Below are 13,795 nucleotides of genomic sequence, written 5' to 3'. Positions count from 1 at the left end.
CCAAGGGCTAGACACCTTTGTGATGCGGAACTAGCAAAAGTAAAGTGTTAATAGCTATTTTAGACAAGCCACAGGTCGTAGATATTTTAGGTTTCTGAGCCAAAAGCACTTGCTTGTTCTGCCTGTAGTAGATGTGAAAGCTAGCTCTGTGATTCAGGTAGGAAATACTTGGTGAAGGCATACTAAACAAAACAGGAGTAGCTTTGATGTGGTGCTCCTCAGCATGTTGCCCATACACTGAGCTGTATGGACAAAAATAATTCACTCACTTTGAAATGCAGTGGGGCATGTGAGTCAACAGGAGATGAACTGGCTGTTATTCCTTGGTATATTGTAAAGGAAAATCTTGTTTGTGTATACAAATTCACAAACCCTCCAGTGTGCTTTCTTTGTGAACTGCTGCGCGCCTTACATAGTGGCAAACACAGATTCCTGCTTAAATGGATGGACAAAGGTAACCTGTATACCTTTCCATGGGTAAGCCTCTGTGGTTATAACCCCCTTTACCTACTGCCAGCCAGCCTGGGAGACTGAATTCCAATCACTTAACAGATACATGCTCAGGTTTATAGAGTGCAAGCTTGTGAGTAGGTCAATGCAATACCTGCTGCAGATAAAAACAGCAATTCTTTCTGGAGAGGGAGCCTTCAGCTTGTCATTCTTGGCCTGCTTAGTATATAGGCCCCCACATACCACTGCTGAGAAACTGTTCAGTCTCTGGACTGTTCACAACTTTTTCTGCATTTGTCAATAATTGTAGCAAAGGCAAACTCACGTAGAACAGCCACCATCTTATCCAACAGACTTCTGTATGTCATGCAGTTTGTAGTGTCCAGGGGGTGAAACAGTAGCTGGCTTACAGCAGCCAGTTAGATCTCTGCTAGAGTAAGGAAAAATGATTATTGCCTGTACTCAGGTCCAAGAGGAAGGAAGTTTGAGTTCCTGACTCCCAACAGGTTGCTTTACAAACCTGGAGTCCACATAGTGATTTTAAGCATTTTATATATAAAAAAAACCCCAATTGTGCAGGTGGATTACTGGATGAGTATGGAGCTATTGGGGAATTATGCCCACTCCTTAGTCTCATGAGGTGTGGAGGTCAAGTATGAACTGTAATTGCTGTCCTGCCCAGTAGTTCCCAGAGCAGACCACTCCTGCTCCTTGTCACCCCAGCCTTCATGCAGAGCTGACCTGGGAGGCACATCTGATCCCTGGTAGTGCCCTCCCTGTTTGTAGAGCAGCACTATGGTCCACTCACTTCTACACAATGCAGTGCACAGCATCCCATGTCTTCCTGAAAGTGCATCACAGGTCATAATGTTGAAGCCACTGGACACCAGATTAGGGAAATATGTACTGGTAAACTAAATTCGTTTAATCCCCTTCATCTCTCTGATTTTCTCCTCTAAGCGTGATTCAAAAGAATTTTAATCCCTCTCATGTAGGCCAGAGAAGGCATCAAGGCCAGCAGCTTGTCCACACCTAGCAGAACAGTTGCCACACTTTAGGTTCTCATTCTGCATAAAGAAATCTCAAGTATGGCCAAATAAACAAGTCATTAGAATTGCTTGGATGCTTCGAAAGGCTTTGAAATGTCAGATCAAAATCCTTACCCACTCTAACTAGCTCTAACTAGCAATCGTCCTCAATAGAGGACAAAAGACTCATGCACTCTGAATGTCTTTCTTTATTCTGCTCTTCTTGCAATTTAAAAGATTCCCTTGGTCTTTAATATTGGACTTCACTACAATGTTGGCTACTGCTTTGTACTGATGATTTCCAATGATCTTGACATCATTAGCTATCAGGCTCCTGGTGGCAAGAAAAAAGTACAATTTTAGCTTTTTCTTTAAAGATGATACTCAGCACGTAGGTGCTTTAGTCTTTGAAAAATGATGAAAGAAGCTTAGCCTGAGGTGAGAAAAACCAGCAAATAACTCCAGCCCACCACTATTATCTGGGGAATATTTGACTATAGACAGAGCTGTAGGTCTTTTATTAGTATCAGCTTGATGAGTCTATTGAAGTTTCTCCACAAAGTACAAAAAAAGTCACATGAAAAGAGGAACACATACTAATTTTGCTCTTTCTTTGTGCCATTATGTGAGGAAGGTTGTAAATAGCATAAATGTGTAATTGCTAGTCACACTCCTTTCTGTTGAGCAATTTGTCATTTTTTTTTTTACACCCAGGGTTGCCATGCAGAAGCTGGGGAGATCTCAGTGCAGGAAAGTGCTGAGTTATACATGGCTTATGAGACTTTTTACCTCTTCTGCCTGAAGTGCAAGCACAACAGTGTGCTGCATACATCCAACTGGCTTGGGGATGGTGGGTTTGTTCCCTGCACAATCCCATCAGTGCTCTCATAACATCTACCAGCGCAGGTGAAATTGCCTTGAGAAACCACCCCCTGGGCTCTCTTGAAAGCCAGAACTCCTGGCTATTCTGAGCACATAGCCACCCAAAACAGTAGAGAAGAGGTAACAGAGTGTCCTATTCCGCCCTTCCTCTTTGCTTGCTGATCAACTCCTTCCTGAGGGGACACAGTCCCGTGGCCCATGGCAGGGTACCCAGCAGCCATGGAGCTCTGCAGGCTCCTTGGACAGACCCCTGCCACTGTGTTTTGTTTGGTCAGGAATGAAGAACTCCAGCAATCTGGAGCAGAGCCGTGTTGTGGTACAAAGAGCTTCTCTTAAACAGGGTGCATGGGTCTGCATAGGCAGGTCTTGGCTGCTCAGTTTCAGAGAAAAACATTACTGTAAAAGAAAACAAATAAAAAAAGAAAAAAAAAAAAAAGGCCATGTCCTTGGCTTAAGATAAACCCAGCAAAGCAAATTCAATCTTTTTAAAATGTAAATATTAATTTAAACTTTCATTTTAACAGCACCCTTCGGTCTGTTTCCCTTTGGCTGGAATACCTCCCCTCTCTCCTCTGCTGCTAGGCAGCACTACTGGGATGGGAGCCCATCCTTTCCACAGTACAGGGAACAAATTACTCAAGGTGGGAGGAAGCTGTCGTTGTTGGAGTCTTGTCTCTGGGGATCATGACTCGTGCAAAGCAAGAGTTGGACTATGGGAAGAATCTGCTGAATGCCAAGCAGGCCATGCAGTCTCATCAGACACTCCAAGATGTTAAGGAACTTGTAGCATGTCTTTGAGCTGTCTCTCTGTCCTAGACTCACAGCAGCACTGTGAAAGATGATGCCTTAGCTGACTGCTCAACTCTGTAGTCAAGAAGCACAGGAAAAGAAAAAAGGTAAGAAAAAGAAGGGAAAGAAAAGGTAAGAAGGAGATTGGAAAAAAAAAAGAGGCTGAGATATAAAGAGCATGATAGCAGGCACCTAAATTAATCTAAGAAGAGGCACTACTCCTCTTTTCTGATGTTTACGAAAATAGCCAAACCTAAGAGTGGCCCCAGGTACTCTGGCGCTCTGTTGGGTGCAAAATGTCTCTCAAAGATAGGACAATGAAGGCCAGTGGCTCTAGGTAGGGACCATTGCTAAAGAATACCTCCCTCCTGCACCTCTCCTGAGCATCTCTGTGACACTGTGAATTACCCCAAAAATATGACGATTGCTGTTTGACCCACCAGTTAAGAATAATTTCCAGTGCAGCAGTTTTGGCCCAATAGTCCCTTCTTCCACATTCCCCTTTCTGAAGATGTATGATTTTAATGGAGTTTGTGGACATGTATGTCTGGATTAATCCTGTGTTTCTGTGAGTAAAATTCACTTATTCTTACAAACAATGTTATTTTCCCAGCTGAGCTGTTCTTCAGGCAACTTGAAATGCAGGTGTCAGTACTTACATTGTGCTGAAAGGCACAATTCCCAGTAGCTGGGAAACCTGTTGTGCCTGCTTGGGGAGGGACTAATTTTTCTCTGCCCAGCAAAGAGAGGAATTTTAAGTCAACTTGGTTTTTCATCCTCAGTTTGTAATTCTGTTGCTAAGTGGCAATGAAAGAAGATTATCGGATCACAGATTAACAGAAACCTCTATTCAGTGCTCTTGTGTAATTATACATTTCAGTTACTTATTTGAGAACTGAGCTTTAGCTTCCATGCTCCTACTTTAGCCTCACCCCTCCAGAGATTTTTATCCTTAGGGTCTGATCAGGATCCTGATAAATTGGCCTTTCCTTTCCACACTTAGCCTCTGCACCCTGGGGTGGCTCTGCCTACAAGAGTACCCTGAGGGTCTCTGCTCTCAGGGGATCTCAGAAACTAAAGTCCTACCCTAGTCTTTTGGAATAATTTATCTTGGGAGAAAGCAGGAAATATGTAAAAAAAGGATTAAAGAATTCAGACCCTTCAGAGGTTACCCATTTGCTTCCCCCATTGATAAATTCCCTGTTTTTTTTCTCTCTTTTCCAAGCTAAAATGTTCCACTCTCTCAGACAAAAGTGGCCAAGCAGCATCAAAAAGTGGCGGAGGACACAAGCCTGAGTGGCAGAGATAATTATTAAATGTTAAGTGTGAACCTCTGGCAGAAATTGTTTAAAGTGGGTTTTGAGGGGAACACAGTGCACAGGGCACAGAAAAATCAGGAAACAGCATATCTGTCTAATGTTGGGAATGCAGACAGAAAGGGAAGGAGAAGTCTGGGACGGATATGTAGTTTGTCAGCTGTGAGGAGAAGGTGCTAGTACACAGCACGTACATTCATACAAGTGTGAGGAACAAAAGCCTCCTTATGTTGGAAAAATTTTTGATTATTTTAAGTAGAAAGCTGCACCAGGGAGAACCATGCAAGCAACAGGAGACAGAAGAAAGGCAGAGCTGTTTGGGGACCCATCCCTGTAATTGAGCAGGAGGAAAGCACAAGAACATTTAACAGGAGCACGGAAGGGGCATGGTTGGAGGAACCGCCTGGTGTAAATTCAACTAAAAGGAAGAAATGGCACGGAGGGATGGTGAGAAACAAGAAATGCAAAAACAACAGAAGGGAAGGCTGTGCACAGGGAGAGAAGATACACTTTCAGGCAGTGATGGACACAGAGTCTCATACAAATAAAACACAGAAACAGAAAGCAGCAATGTATAAAAAAGTAAATGTGTTGGAAGTTTAATATACCTGCTTTACAACAGACTGGTATTTTCAGTATTTTATGCTCAAGTTTCCAAGGGAAGCAGTAACTCAATAATATTTTCTGAGTCAGTCTCTGTGTTTTAAACTGTAGTTGACATTAAACATGTGCTGCCCCTGTGCCTACTCAAGGCTGTGTTTGCTGGACATCCTGTTTTACAGAGCTCTTTTCAAAGGCGACACTGGGATTTTTGGTCTCAGATTTCAGAAGGAGTTAATACATGCTGTCCTTTTCTTATGAAGAGCTTGTATAACTCTCCTGTGAACCCACTCTGCTGTAGCTTTGCATGTAATTTCTCTTTGGAGGTAACTGTGCTGTTTCCAAACAGGACACTGTGCTCGCTAAAATCAGTTTTAGCTCAGTGGCTGGAGCAGGGTAGCTACTGCCAAGCTTAGTGGGTGCAAAAATGGAACTCCTCTTGCTGGGATGAGTCAGCTGTTCAAACACAGGGTAAACACTCACTTGGTCGCTCCTACACCAGAACAGATTTTCTCAATGTACATTATGGGTCTCCTTCAGACTCAAAGAAGAGAACTGGCAAATTGCAGGAGGTGTTTCATGCCTTTGAGGTTTGGGCACAGCACCCCAGATGAGGACAGGATGCTACTTCCTTTCTTTCCTCATCTAAATCAATTAGGGTCCGAGACACAGTTTATTTGAATTTCAGTCTGAAGAGGTAACACTGACTTCATCATGGCAGTGCCCATGGACCACTCCAGAAGTAACAGCCTGGAAGAGCTTGCTATGTGGAGATGGTGGAAAACAGAAGTGAGCAGGCAGATGGACCAGCTTGTACTTCTGAGCAGTGATATACAGCTTGTGATTGCTGACCCCACAAGCAGCCTGCTATTTTTGGGGGGATGTAAGGGGAGGCCAAAAAAAAAAAAGTTTTGTCTAGTATCAGGTCTGTATCTTCTTCTGAAATCATTCTGAAGGAAGAAAAATATTCTTCAAAAACAGAGACCATTCTCTTTTCAGATATCCTGCTGCTTTTGTGGTTAGTCATCTGCAGTCTAAACTCCAACTTTAACCAGAGTTATCAAAAACTAAATTGCTTGTACCCATGAAAAGTAAATTACTCGGACTGTGTCAGCCTTGCTGTTTGCCCCAGAGTATTCAGTTATGACAGGATGACTAATTTATACCTCACCTTGTAATTACATATATTTCCCTATATAACTGATGTGATTTACATAAATTTCCAGTAGAATGACACTTGCCTCTCATGCCAGGCTGAGCTCTGCTCAAAAGAAAAAGAAATATCTGGACCCTCTCATGGTGTCCTTGCCTAGATGTCGAGGAAATGACCAAGAGAACCCTGATAAAGCCAACACAACTGTGTCTTCGTCGAAAAAAGGGTCTAGTCTTGATCCTGATCTTGATCTTGATCTAGTCTAGCTCAAGTTTAGTTTCCTCTTACAAATCTTCCAGAATAGTGAGGTGGAAAAAGAAAAACTGCTTTCTGTGGAAAAACTATAAAGCATGGACAGAGAAAAGGGGTGGAAAACACACCCTATTGCAAAGCATATAAGATTTTTCTTTTTCCTAGGGGATATCCTGTGCTGGGTTATGCAATATCTTTTATCAATCCCTTCCTAATTTTTGCTAATTAAAAAGAAACAAACCCACAACATCCATAATAAATCCCTTTCTAAAGATGTCATTGATAGGCTGTTCCTTTTGACCCAGAGTGACAGCCATACAGAAGCCACCACAGAGTGAACTGCGGTGCTGTGATGCTTTTTTGTCTCCTCCTGTAGCTTGACTCATCACCTGTATAAGCCCAGCACATGAGTAGACCTATCTCAGGTTAAAACTATGCTAAGCTGAGAAGAAAAAGAGTGATGGAAATGGGGATGGTGACGTTGCTCTGGCATTACTTGACGATTAGAGTGCTGATCCCTCAGGGCACTGTTTGTTGGCTGCAGTTCTATTAATCAGGTTGTGTATTGTTTCTCTTCATTACACCATGTGTCAACACTTCTGAAAGAAAAATGCTGTAAGAGAGTCCCTAAGGGGTTCATCTTTTGAGAGCAGGAATGTGTTGGTATGTTGCCAGAGAACATCTTATTTAAGAGATCAATGACAAAGCTGGGAAAAGTCATTATTTGGAAGGGATTTGTTACCTACATGAAAGGAAGCACTAGAAGAGAGAGGCTGTGTTGCAGTCCTTATCGTTTGTTCCCATGGGCTTTACTGAGCCCAGCTGGTTACACCTCAATACAACTAACGACGTGTTTGTAGCCGAACCAAAACCCTTTCGGCCGCAACCAGGCGGGAGCGGTCCCGCAGAGCTGGAGGGGTCTCACAGAGCTGGAGGGGTCTCACAGAGCTGGAGGGGTCTCACAGGGCTGGAGCGGTCCCACAGAGCTGGAGCGGTCTCACAGAGCTGGAGGGGTCCCACAGAGCTGGAGGGGTCCCACAGAGCTGGAGGGGTCCCACAGAGCTGGAGGGGTCTCACAGAGCTGGAGGGGTCCCGCAGAGCTGGAGGGGTCTCACAGAGCTGGAGGGGTCCCGCAGAGCTGGAGGGGTCTCACAGAGCTGGAGGGGTCCCGCAGAGCTGGAGGGGTCCCGCAGAGCTGGAGAGGTCCCGCAGAGCTGGAGGGGTCCCGCAGAGCTGCAGCGGTCCCGCAGAGCTGGAAAGGGTCCCGCAGAGCTGGAGGGGTCTCACAGAGCTGGAGGGGTCTCACAGAGCTGGAGCGGTCTCACAGAGCTGGAGCGGTCTCGCAGAGCTGGAGCGGTCCCGCAGAGCTGGAGGGGTCTCACAGAGCTGGAGGGGTCCCGCAGAGCTGGAGGGGTCCCGCAGAGCTGGCGTGCCGTGTGAGGGCATTTCTGCTCCCGGCCCGTCCCCGGGTGCCCGCGCCCCCGGCTCTCCCCGCCGTGCGCGGTCCGGGGCGCTGGGACGGGGACAGCGGTCACGGGCTGCCACCTGCCGGCCGCGGGCACCGCCGGCTCCTGCTCACACCCCGCGCTCTCCTCCCCTTGCGGGGAAAACACTCGTTTCTGTTGGTTCGGTTTCGAGGCAGTGGGGAACAGGAGGCAGGCCAATGGAATCCGCACCGGGAAGTGGAGCCAGCAGGTTGAGGGAGATGATCTTGCCCCTTTAGTCAGCCCCAGTGAGTCACATGTGGATTGCTGTGTCCAGTCCTGGGCTCCCCAGGACAAGAGAGACAAGGAGCTATCAGACAGGGTCACAAAGTGAGGGTCACAAAGGTGATTTGGGGGTCTGGAGCATCTCTCTTATGAGGAGAGATTGCAAGAGCTGGGCCATTTTTGTGTAGAGAAGGCTGAGAGGGAATCTCCTTAATCCATATAAATATCTTAAAGACAAGTGTCAAGAGGATGGTGCCAGACCCTTTTCAGTGCCCAGACACAGGACAAGGAGTAATGGCCATAAACTAACATTTAAGACATTTCACCTCAGCATGAGGAGAAACCTCTTTCCATTTAGGGTGGCAGAGCACTGGAACAGGTGCCCAGCAAAATCATGGAGTCTCTCCTCTCTAAAGATGCTCAAAACTCACTTGGACACATTCTTGTGTAACCTACTCTAGGTGACCCCACCTTGGCAGAGGGCTTAGAGTAGGTGATCTCCAGAGATTCTTTACAACCCTAACAATTCTGTGATTCCATGAATGAAAGATTTAATGGTTCTGCTTCGTGAAATGTGTTATGCCTTTGATGCCTCCTGGGAAGCAACTGGTCATCTGTTGGTAATAAAGATAAGGAACCAATTCTTTTATTTTCTTTTCACTGACAGCAAGAAAAGTGTCAGCCATTCCTCTGCTGCTGTGATACAGAGGCTTATCTGTGGTGACAGACAGAGCCAGACATAATAAAAAAAATCACCCCAAAAATCATTCTGTCACCAAAGTAAACAAAAAATACATGCTGAAGGCAGATTTCCTTTCCCCTTCCCTTTAAAAGCCTGGATTTCTTTTCTAATGCTCTGCAGACAAACTTAATGCACTTAGATAGATATTGTCAAACTCCAACTCCTCTAAACAAAAACCACCCAGTCTGCTGGATGAGTAGGCGGCACTGTGGAGTATTTCAGTTCCTGCTGATCCTTTAATCTGGCTGTAGAGCACAGCAGGAAAAGGTAGACACGGGAAAGAAACAAGGAGGGGTTATCTGAGGGGCAGGGCCTTCTAGAGCAGGCTCTCTATGAAATGAACCCTGGTGGTACAAACTGCTGATTTATTTGTGGTACAAATTCCTTCCAGTGCAGCAAACATTCCTCACAGAGTATTTCTCCCTGACACACAACAGATAATTTTGTAAACTCAGCCTGAGCAGCATGTTCAGCACATTCTTTTCCAGAAGCAATTTTATGAGTAACAGCTTCTCTTCTTCTTCCACATGATATCGTGACGCATATTGTGTCACACTGTCATTTTTTGCTAATCTCAAATTTCAGCTGATACAGTACGAGAGCCTCAAACTGTGTTTACAGAAGAACCTCACTGCTTGGAGGCTTTCTACCTCAAATTATTTTGTTGCTCCTCGGGCCACATCGCATCAAGAAGGCTTTTGTTCCATTTATGCTCCATTCCAAAAGTATTCTTCTTCTTTTTTCATCATTGGTCAGGATACTCCTCCTCAGTGAAAAACCTGAATAAGATATCTGAGGAATAAGTGAAGGCACTCTGGGACAGAATCATGGACAATCAGGACAATGTGAGCAGCAACAAAGGCATCAACACTCTGCTGCTCAGCAATAACTAACACAGCTCTGTGTTAGCAACACCGTTCTGAGCATAAATGAAAAACAGCACCACAGGAGCTCTACAAAGAAAAATAATTCTATCCCAGCCAAAACCAATATGGTGGGACCCCAGACTGCACTACAAGTTATCGGTGTGATTTGTAGAAAGGGGATCACAATAAAGGGGTGAGATCTTTGGTAAATGGTATACTGAAATATCTCTTCTAAGTGTGTTAGTGGGTGTCTTGAAAGTCTATGATTTTCTAGCAGAATATTTATTTAAATATCTCCTTCAAAAGACTTAATTAATCCTTAAACAGACAGCTATACTTCTTTACTGACCTGGATTAATTTGCTAGTCAATTTTTACTGTGGCTGCTTTCCCAGCTCCTGTTACTGTGTAATTGTACTTCTTTTGACACTGGTTTTCAGGAATTTTCTTGAATTTGAAAGAAGAACACAACGGAAAATGGTGAGGATTTAAAGGCAACAAAGTTTATTTTCTTATTTTAACCCTATCTTAAAAAAAAAAGGTTATCCTGAGTGTCTCACGAGTATTTTGAACTAATCTTTTGAAGTAATACAAGCAGAGTGAGCCAGGTAATTTATCAGAGTTTATAATGGTAGTTGACTCTATTCAAGTTTTAAGGGGAATTTTCATGTGAAAAACCTTGTTCAGCTCCATTCTATTTTCCCTTTCTTCGATAACAGCATCCTAACTAACATCAGAGGCGCTGTAAGGTCACTCTGTTTGCACTGGCTTCACATGGTATAAAATATTTAAATGCTCATTAATTCAAAGAACAGGGGTGTGAGAATGACCCTTGTGCTCCTTGTTCAGGACACGTCCTTGAGACCTGTTCCAGCTTGTTTACCTGCTGTAGTAGGGACTTCATCTGTCTCAGGTGACAGCCAGTTTATCCAAATGCAAGAAGCTCAACTACTAACCAATTCCACTAGCACCACCTGGAAAAGGGTATTCGAAGAATTTTTTTTACCCACTGACACAAACTGTAATTTGCTTGCTTGCTTAAAGAGATACCTGAAAACCTCACACAAAACCCTGACTAATATGGCTTGGCTTGCTTGTGTTAGGGAAAAATATTTTATTCCAGTAAGGCAGACAATAGGGAGCTCCAAGCTACCAGGACTATGAAAAATCAAGTATTTGTATAGATTTGTATTTAATCTCTCCCACCTCTTTCCCACAAAACCAAGGTAGGATGGATGACAAGGAAACTTCATTAACAGATCTATTATTTTCACAGTACTTCTCCTGGAGTTCTGATTCAAAAAGGGTGTGACAGGCTTCCTGTCTTTTCTGCTGTTGCAAAAATCAAGCTTGCTGGTTACAGAAGTGTAACACAGGATGCTAAATAACAAAACAGGGCACACAGGGCAAATCGGCCCGTGACTACTAGCTGTGCCACTGACAGGTGTGTGATAGATCAGGTCAGACACATCACTTGGGAGATGCAATTTGGCTCCATCTAAAAGCTGATGCTCTAAGTACATCATTCCTTCTAATTGGAAGCTCTGCTTTTAGTCTTATTTTTCAAGAAAGAAGTAAGTGGTAATACTTACGGAATAATAATAATAATTATTATTATAATAGTAATGAAGTAAATCTGCCTTGCAGAGGGACCTGACAGCTTTTTATCAGGGAAAGAAATCTAAGGAAGCAAGGAAGGCACCCGCTTGACTAGAGTGAGTGGCAAGAGAAAGTGGCAAAAACACCCAGCTGGGATGGAGCTATCCTGGGCTGGGCTGTCCTGGGCTATCACAGCTCCACACCTGGTACCCAGCCCAGGGTTTGTGCCCTTTTGCTGCACAGTGCCACTTCACTGCCACTCAGCTACTCCCAGCAGCTCAGTGTCTGCCATCATCCCATGTCCCACAGCTGTTTGGAAGGCTGGATTCAAGGCCTGAGGGACACCCACAGCTGGTACCAGCACTGTCTGCTCAAACTGCTGCTCTCCCCCAAGGTTTAAACTTTAGCTGTACTCCAAAGATCTTGGATAATCATTAGCCAGAGAATCAATGCTGGGTTTTGCGTAATCTTTGTGAGGTGGTATCTCTGAGTTCTATTTGCTCTAGCAAATAACAGATAACAGATCTAAGAGAAATAGTCTGATGAAACATTTGAAACGTAGGTCAGACAGAAACCAGCTTGGAGCTGAGGTGGGAAGGCTATAAACCCTCTTGCTTCCCCAGTACACAGTAGAACAAACTTTGCCATGTGGTTTCCCCTGAGCACGTCCACAGCATCTTCTGGATGGACTCCTACCATATGGCTGAAGACACTTTCTGTTATATATTTCAAGGAAATGAGTTTCAGGGCAATTTTAAAAACCAGTGCTACCACTCTGTACACATCAGTATGTAACAGAAAAATCTGCACAGTGTGAATCCCTCTCCCCCTAGGCTTCCCTAACTAATTCCAAAGATAACGTTGGAAGTTTCACCATTTGGCATGTAAAAAATTTTGCTCTGAATTACATAAAGATACAATTTTGAGCTGTGTGCCCCAGTGTCATGCCCCCTTTTATTGTAGCCTCTGTGGCTCCACAAATGGGTAGCTGTAAAAATGAGAGTAATTTCCCCACATACCAGTCTCATGCAGTAGGGAACAGCTCTGGATATGACTTTTGGCTGCCAGGGTGCTGAGCTATATGATGTGCTGGGGAGACTTGCCCACCTGCAGTGCAGGCTCCTGGGGTGAGGCCACAAGGAGAAACTGGGAGCTGGGGACTGCAATCACTTTGTGTGGCTCAAGAGTCACACTGCCTACATTTGGGCAGTGGTTTCCTGGCAGTGACTCTCACTAGTCACACCAAAGGGTTGGGGCACTGGGCATGGCTTATTGGGTCATCAGGGCCCTGCCCCACCTAATTTTTTGAATTCAGTGATTGCTGTCTATGCACAGAAAGCAGAACATCATTCCTCCTCATCCAGTCATCTTAATCCATCGTTTTGCCTCAGGTGAGTGCTGTCCTGTTACAACTTGATGCCAAGCCTCTCCCGGATCATGCCAAAAGTCCTTGTCATCCAGTATCCCATCTTTGTAGCAGCAGCCACCCAAAAATACCTGTGGAAGAAGGTTTTCCTAACAGGGCTCTCAGCTTTTCTCATGTCTGGAAGCCATTCTTCATTACTGTGTGTTCAGTAACCCCCAGTGCTTTGTTTCTCCACACACTTGGACCTTGAAACCATGCAAACTCTGTGTGCTTTGAAAGCCTGCACAGCAGCAGGCAGAGGCCAGATTTCCTGCACACAAGGTAAGAAGGACAGATGGCTAAAAATGCACTCTGAGCTGCCCGGAAGCTAAAAGGCCACCAGGAGGGAGAAGGGGCCAGGAGAGGAGAAAGCCAGCACCACCAGCTCCACCACTGCAGTGCACTTGGGAGGAGTGATGCATTTTTGAGATGCCTCAAGGCCATAAACACTTGCCATCACTCTCCTAGGGATAGCAGCTGACTGACTTAACTTTTTAAAAACTGATCTACTGCTGATAACCCTGACAAACTTTAAACCTTTGATGGTGGACTATGGTCAAATTCCCAGTAAAGAATGGAGCCTGGAAAAGATTATGCTGTCTTGCAAGTCTAACCTAGCTCCAACTAGCCACTGAGGAATGACACAGTAATATTTCCTTGTGGGTATGCAGGACACAGGCTGCATCCTTGTTGTGGCAGGCTGGCTCATACTCGTGGAGTCTAACATACTTAGCAAGGATTCACAAGTAACATAAATCACAGAAGAGCAGCATGGATATAATCCCTGTCATGCTGGCATTTCAGCATAACTGTGCTCTATTATTCTTAGATAAGAAAATTACAGACTTTGCTTTTCCTTTTGAAGTCACAACAAGGCATCTCTCACAAAGATAAGTGTCTGGGGCTAGTCCTCCTCTCAGGGTTATCTGGTAGTCAGATGCTAACCAGGAACTTCCATTAGTTTGAGTCTGTACATTCCTTGCACCAGTCACTATCGTTTACAAA

At 44.6% G+C, this 13,795-nt stretch overlaps 1 long non-coding RNA gene across 1 annotated transcript in view; it reads right to left on the bottom strand.

Moving 5' to 3' along the window:
- Positions 1-13,795, bottom strand: part of LOC136368246 (uncharacterized) — a 198,689-nt gene that overhangs the window by 111,685 nt on the left and 73,209 nt on the right. The window contains exon 2 of the long non-coding RNA XR_010744811.1: positions 11,729-11,748. This is a non-coding gene — a long non-coding RNA (uncharacterized lncRNA). The remainder of the gene's footprint in view (positions 1-11,728; positions 11,749-13,795) is intronic.

This window comes from Sylvia atricapilla, chromosome 1, assembly GCF_009819655.1.
Source record: "Sylvia atricapilla isolate bSylAtr1 chromosome 1, bSylAtr1.pri, whole genome shotgun sequence".
Taxonomy (NCBI): domain Eukaryota; kingdom Metazoa; phylum Chordata; class Aves; order Passeriformes; family Sylviidae; genus Sylvia; species Sylvia atricapilla.
The sequence above is the reverse complement of the archived record's forward strand: the minus strand, read 5'-3'. Positions and strand labels throughout refer to the sequence as shown.